This window comes from Notamacropus eugenii, chromosome 5, assembly GCF_028372415.1.
Source record: "Notamacropus eugenii isolate mMacEug1 chromosome 5, mMacEug1.pri_v2, whole genome shotgun sequence".
NCBI classification, from domain to species: Eukaryota; Metazoa; Chordata; class Mammalia; order Diprotodontia; family Macropodidae; genus Notamacropus; species Notamacropus eugenii.
The window spans coordinates 376,834,957-376,842,359 of record NC_092876.1 but is presented as its reverse complement, the minus strand read 5'-3'; positions in this window follow the sequence as shown (position 1 = coordinate 376,842,359).

Sequence of the window (7,403 nt, the reverse complement as noted above, 5' to 3'; positions counted from 1 at the left end):
GATAAATGCTAGAAATGTGGAAGTAGAATTATTATGACATGGCAGCTAACTGGAGATGATGCTAAGGTTATGAACCAGTTACTGGGAGAAAGACAAGTTAATCACAAATAGGAAAGTATATGTGAGGAAAAGGTTTACCTTTATTTTTGATATATTGCATTCGAAATGCCAATGGGACATCTAGTTGGAGATGTAAGAAGAACTCAAGAGAGAAATTAGGGATGGATATGTATAGAAAGGGAGGAATAAGAGAATGAGGGAAGCTGAGAAGTGGGAATTGTAAGCTTCTTCAGGTCATGGACTTTCTTCTATCTCTTTTTGTATTCTTAGCACTTAGCACAGTGTGTGGCATAAAACAGGTTCTTAATAAATGTAATTGAACTGACAGTTAGAAGTATTCATTTTCAAAGTAGTGGAGTCAGAGCTAGATTGCAAAGAGCTGCAAAATGAATGGGATAGTATGTAAATGGACTAATGAATGTAAAAGATTCTTTTTAGGAGTTTGCCAGTGAAAGGGAGTAATTTTTAGGATGACACCTTGTGGAATGGCAAGTTCTGTTACAGAATTTATTTTTTTGAGGACTAGGGAGACCTAAGTGTGTCTGAAGGTAACAGCTAGGGAACCAGCAAATGAGGAGAGAATGAACTTGAGAAAGGAACTGGAGGATGTTTTGAATGAGCATTTTGTGAGCATAAAAAATTGTCATAGGATCTTAGTACTAGAATGAACGTTAGAAGTAGTCTAACTTATCTCCTTCATTTTGCAGATGAGGAAACTGAGGCAAACAGGGTTAAGTGACTTGCCCAGGGTCACACAGCCATTAAGTGTCTGAGTCTGAATTTGAAGTCAGGTCCTCCTAACTCTAGGCCCAGTGCTCTATTTACCATGCCACTTAGCTGCCCCAGAAGGAGTCTTAGGAGTAGTCCAGTCCAATTCTTTCATTTTATACATGAAGAAATTGAGGCATGGAAAAGATAAGTGACTTGCCCAAGGTCACTGGACTTTTATTAGGGAAAAATAAGAGCCAACTTCCAAGGATTATTAAGTCTTAGAAGAGTGGCCAAACAGTCCTTCGAGGGAATTCTTCATACAGATGCATAGTCCAACACCAAAATTTAAAAAAAAAAAAAAGATCCTACTTTGCTTGCCGTTACAGTCACCACTCTCTGGGTGTAACTTTGTAAAACCCAGCTTTCAAATACTTGCAATGGCATAACTTTCCATGAAACCACTATCTTTTGTATAGCCTGAACATCAAACTTTCTCAGAAAGATGCTTCTTCCAGAAGTTCTTGACAATGACCTCAAGCATCAAACCATTGTTCCCATCAGAGCACTTCTGAAATGAAGTCATGAGTAAGTTAGTTGGTAGGTTTCCACAAGTTAATTTCTCAGTCAGTAGATATATCCTCACTTTCTCCTCATAGTTTTGAAGTTCTCCTTTGATGCCTTTCCTTATCCTATCACCACTCAAGGGCTATCTTCCTTTAATCCTGGATTACCCCTAACGTCTTCCTTCTTTCCTTCTCCTTCTAAAGTGCTGAATACTGCTAGAAATCGTATAAGTCCTCTGACTAGATCCATTTCACACTCATATTAGCTAATCTCAGCTGAGTCCTCACTATTAAACAGCAATTTTTTTTACAAAAGTTTTTGATTATATCTTTATCAAAACCCTGAATCTCCTCAGTTTAAATAAATGGAATAGATATTGTCTATATACTTTGTTAATAGTTTAACAAACAATAAAACATAGGTATAAATGATTATTTGCAACATATAAACTTAGGGAAAGATTATAACTAGCATCAACTCTAATCTTTATGAGAAATTACTTCTTACAAATTCTGGAAACATTTCCTTTCAGTTAGCTCAGGATACCAATTAAAGTCTATTAAGAATTTTCTTCATATTTCCTCACTACACAAGGTTAAGTTCAATTTTACCAGAAATAAACTCTCTTGGTCCTTATTCTTTTTTTAAAGATTTCTTTTCAGCTATTTTCAACTGTGGTTAACTCATACTTTTAAAATGACAGTTAAACGAATGGTGTCTTAAGTTTATCCCCTCTTTAACATAGAACAATTATAATCCTTGTGGAAGAATCTAAGGAAAAACTTAGAAAAGGTAAAATGAGAGGCTGAGGATTCTTTCTTATTGGAGGTCTTAAAGCAAAAATTGAAATGTCATGTATGTGGCAGAGTACATTTTTTTTTTTTTTTGCAGGTACAAGTTGGAATAGATTGCCTCTGAGGTCCCTTCCAACTCTGAGATTCTGGATAATCACCCTCACCTGGAAGCAATCCTTTCTTGACTTTAATAGTATTGTGTGATGGGAAGAGGACTCAGAGTCAGAAAATACTTGAGTTCAAATCACCTCTCTGACCTTTAATAGTGTTGTGATCATAGTCAAGTCATTTAATCTCTTTGAAACTCAGCTTCCTCATCTGTAAAATGAGGATAATAATACATGTAGCATTTATCTTACAGAGCCATTATAGGAGTCAAAAGTGATAACTTATATAAAGTCCTTTGCAAATTTTAAAATGCTACCTAAATGGCAGTCATTATTAGATTATACTGATTCTTCTCTCCTCTCCTTAATTTCTTATTTCTCCTTTGATGATCTTTATTTTTGTTATTTTTTTAATGTTCTACAATCACTACCAAAAAGCTTATATTTTTACCTCCCGCCTACCCCCCCACCTCCCTCCCTCCCCAAGATGCCATACAGTTCTATATATGATCTACATATTGAATCCTATTGAATACGTTTTCACTACAGTAATGCTGTATAGATGAACTACAATAAATGGAAGAAATCATATAACAAATCAAAACATAATACACACACACACACACACATACACACATACACATGTACAAACAAGATCTGCTACATTCTGCAAATGAATTCCATAGTTCTTTCTCTGAGTGTGGAAGGCATTTTGCCTTAGAAAACCATTGGGAATTATTATTATTTTTTAAGTTCTTGCGTTATTACGAAGTTCCAAGTCTACCAGAAAAAACTCTCTCGCACTGTGGTCATTGCTGTGCACAAAGTTCTCCTGGTTCTGCTCCTTTCACGCAGCCTCAGATCATATAAGTCCTTCCTGGCCTCTCTGAAGTCTTCTTGTTCATCATTTCTTATGGCACAATAGTACTCCATTACATTCATATACCACAACTTATTCAGTCATTCCCCAACTGATGGGCAATCCCTTGATTTCCAGTTTTTGACAACTACAAAGAGTGCTGCTATAAATATTTTTGTACATGTGGGACCCTTTCCCATTTTTATGATCTCTTGGGGATACAGTCCTAGTAGCGATATTGCTGGGTCAAAGGGTATGCACATTTTTGTAGCCCTTTGGGCATAGTTCCAAATTGCTCTCCAGAATGCCAACCATTACTTCTTATGCTTCACAATTCTTAACCATGGCAGACTTCTTCTGAGTCTTTTTGTTTATTTTTTCTTTTTAATCTAGCAATTCCATGGCTGGGCTTTATTCTAATGATTTAAAAAAGAAGATTGTTTGACTAAAATAATGGAAAGGGAAAGTGGGACACTAATTCATTGTTGATGGAATTGTTAAATGATCTAACCATTTTGAAAAGCAATGTGTAAGTGTACTCAAAGTTAACAAACTACCTATATACCCTTTTGCCCTGCAATGTTACTACTTGGTGTATTTCCAAAGATGATTAGAGAAAAAGGAAGAGAACCTGTATATCCTAAAATGTTTATGGAAGCTCTCTTTGTGGTGGCAAAGAACTGGAAATTTCAGGGATGCCCATCAATTGGGGAATGCCTAAACAAGTTGTGGTATATGATTTTGGTGGAATGCTACTGTACTAAAGACTCTCTTCTGGATCCTCCTGGCTTCAGAGTGATTATCAATAGTAACTGTTGCTGTTTCCTTCCCAGCCTGATGTCTTTCTTTTCTTTGCCTCATTAAAGGGGCCATGCCCTGACTGTTTCTTAAACAGACCTATTCAATGAATGGGCCTTACCTCATCCTAAGTGAGTACCTGCATAGACCTTGGCCTAAAGGGGCCAAGGTCTCCCAGTGCACTCTGGGTCATCTCTAGTCATCCTGATGAATATCAGGTCACTGGATTCAGATGACTCTGGAGGAGAAGTGAGGCTGGTGACCTGCAGAGCCCTCCCTCACTCAAAACAAAGTCAAGTGCAAGTCGTGTCATCATTTCTCTGATGGCATGGTCTTCTTTGGAAATGAAGAATGAACACAACTGTGCTATAAGAAATGATGAACTCAATGATTTTAGAAGAACATGGAAAGATTTGCATGAAATAATGAAGAGTGAGATTAGCAAAACCAAGAAAACATTGTACAAAGTATCAGCAATATTGTTTTAAGAATGATTTTGAGTGAATGAGTTATTTTGTCTATTACAAATATCCACATTAACTACAAAAAACATATGAAGAAAGATACTTTCTGCTTCCAGAGAAGGAACTGGTAAAAAAAGGTTTGTATAGAATAATTTCACATATACATGCCCATTTGTGTCTAATGGTAGTCATCACTAGGGTGAGGGGGGAAGAAAAAAAGAAATTTACAAGATAATTTTGTTGTAAATTTGAAAGGAATAGAAAGTTATACATAGTAGATTTGCAGTTTCACGTACAATCATTTTTATTGTACTTTTGTGAAAATGCTTATTTTATTCCATAAGTTAAGAATATAAAATAATTTTTAGCATTTATGTTTTAAAATTTGAGTTCCAAATTTTCTCCTCTCTTCTCCCCCTCTTTGAGAAGGCAAGCAATTTGATTTAGATTAGACATGTGCAAACCTGTCTAACAAAACACTTCTATATTAGCCAAGACTAATCAGCACCCCCTGCCTAATTCCAAGAAAATAAATAAATAAATAAATGCTTTGAACCTCATATAGACTCCCATCAATTCTTTTTCTAGAAAGAACTTCAGAATTGTCTTGGATCATTGTATTACTAAGAATAGCTCAGAAATCCATGGAATTCATTATCTGGCAATATTGCTGTTGCTACGTACAATGTTCTCCTGGTTCTGCTCACTTCATTTTGCATCTGTTCATGTAAGTCTTCCCAGGTTTTTCTGAAAGCATCCTTCTCATCACTTCTTATATCATAATACTATTACATCTCAATCGTATACCACAATTTGTTCATCCATTCCACAATTGATGGGTATCCTTTCAATTTCCAATTCTTTTCCAACACAAAGAGAGCTGCTATAAATATTTTTTGCATATGTCTTTTTTTCTTTTCCTTTTTTTCAGAATCTCTTTGGGATTCTGACCTAGTAGTGGTATTTCTGGGTGAAAGGGTAGATGTGTCTTCAAGTTGCAAAAAAAATTTCTTGTATTGAGTATATTCAGGAAGAATAAAGTCTCAGAATTTTAATTTTTAATTTGCTGCATTTTTAGATGCAGCAAAAATAAAATTACTTTTGTAGTGCATAGTACATTGGTATGTATTCCAAAGCAATGGAGTTAGGAATTTCCTCTTTGGATCTGGTGCTTAAATCCCTAGGGGTTCTTTTGTACATTTGTTGAATTTTTAAGACTTGTCTTAAAACAACATTGTTATAGGATATAGGAAGTAAGAGACTAGTGATTCAGAAATTTTGGATGAGCTCAGAAAGCAAATGAGAACCATGTATATGAAACAATGCTCTTATACAACTGACTTATGCACAAAAAATTGAAGGACATTATCAAAATGTGGCAAAACTCTGAAATTTTTAGGCAAAAAGCTACTATGAAGTAGAAAATGTTAGCTACTTCAATTATGTAGGTCAGTGCCCAGAGATTTCTCAATCATTGTAAAATGATGTTTTCCCCAAATTGCTTTTGTTTCAAAGCATTTCTATCATCTTTTAGTGTACATTCATTTTTCCATCTCTGTGGAAATCCAGTCTTTAGAAAAACCACAAATATTTTTACTGCCTTGCATCTGATTAAGTCACATTACTGAAGTCTGACTTGACTGTTGGAATGGCTCATTCAATAATGCCTCCCATTCTAGATACCAAATAATCAAAGAAAATAATAGGGATGAGAGGAAAAAGGAAGGAGGTTATTGTTGGATGGAGGTTAGAAGGACATGGTGAAACTATCTACTTGAAAAAAGGTCCTGGTTATCATGTGATGGGTGAGAATTCTCTACATAAATATAATTCTCTACATAAATATAATTCTTTATCACAGTTCTCTTATAGCTTCTATGGCTAAAGTTACTTAGATGGGACTGTGACCTTGTCAATATGGTTACCCTCTCCAATAATGCAGATTACTACCTATCTATACCCATCCTTCCTGTATGCTTCTTGTCTGTGTCCTCCCAAGAATCCTCAGCAGGACTTTAAATATAATGTGACCTTTCTTTAGATGTCTTCTTGTATCTACTATTTGACCAATGAAAAGGTGTGGAGACAAGGAGATGAGACGATATATTGTATGTTATTTTTTCTAAAGTATACTATATTCTGAGAAATCATTATTAAAAACTTTCCAGATTTCTTAGAACCAAAGGGAAAAGTGAAGATAGAAAGAATCCACCAATTATCTCCTAAAAGAAACACCCAAAGGAAAAGTCTCAAGACTAGTCAAAATATCCTGAGCTCCCATGAGCTCTTATAGGAAAACAAAGCAGGGCTGAACATAATACATATATTTTGGTGTAAAAATACATCCAACTCAACAAGGAAAACAAGGATGACAATGAGATTAAGAGGAAAGATAATCCAGAGTGGGATAGTTTTAGGTAAAATGAGCTGCCTAATCCTGAAAGGAGGATTAAAAATAAAAAAAAAACTGTATATTCAATTAATTTCTTTTCCCATTTTGCTAATGTATGTTTTTAGGAATATAATTTATCTTCTGAATATTGCTTTAGTGGTGTCCCAGGAATTTTGCTATATTGTCTCATTTTGGTCATTTTTTTTTACATTGTTATTCACTTCATATGCTTTGTTCATTTATCTACTCATTATTGAGTCTCCGTTTAGGTCCATATTTGTTTACCTGTGTTTACCTCGTTATTTATTATTTTTATTTCATTTTGTGGTTTGTAAAAAACGTTGTTTATGTTGCTATGTCTCATCTGGTGCAATGAATCCCTCAAAGTCTAAGGGTTCCAACAAATAGGTCTTTATTAGAAACATGTCCTAGTGCCCTCAAGTCAAAGCAGTACTCAAGGTAGTTAAAAGAAATTCGGTAAAATAAAGACATAAAATTTCCCAGCAAAGAGGTTTCATGGAGTCTCAGGAGCTCTCCACCAGAGTTTAAAAAGCTGCTTTTATACTCTTAGTGTTGAAAAGATCCACCATTGGGTCCTAGATGAAGCCACCTGGGGGCAAAGTTAATCCAGCCTGCTTGGATCTGCAACATTTT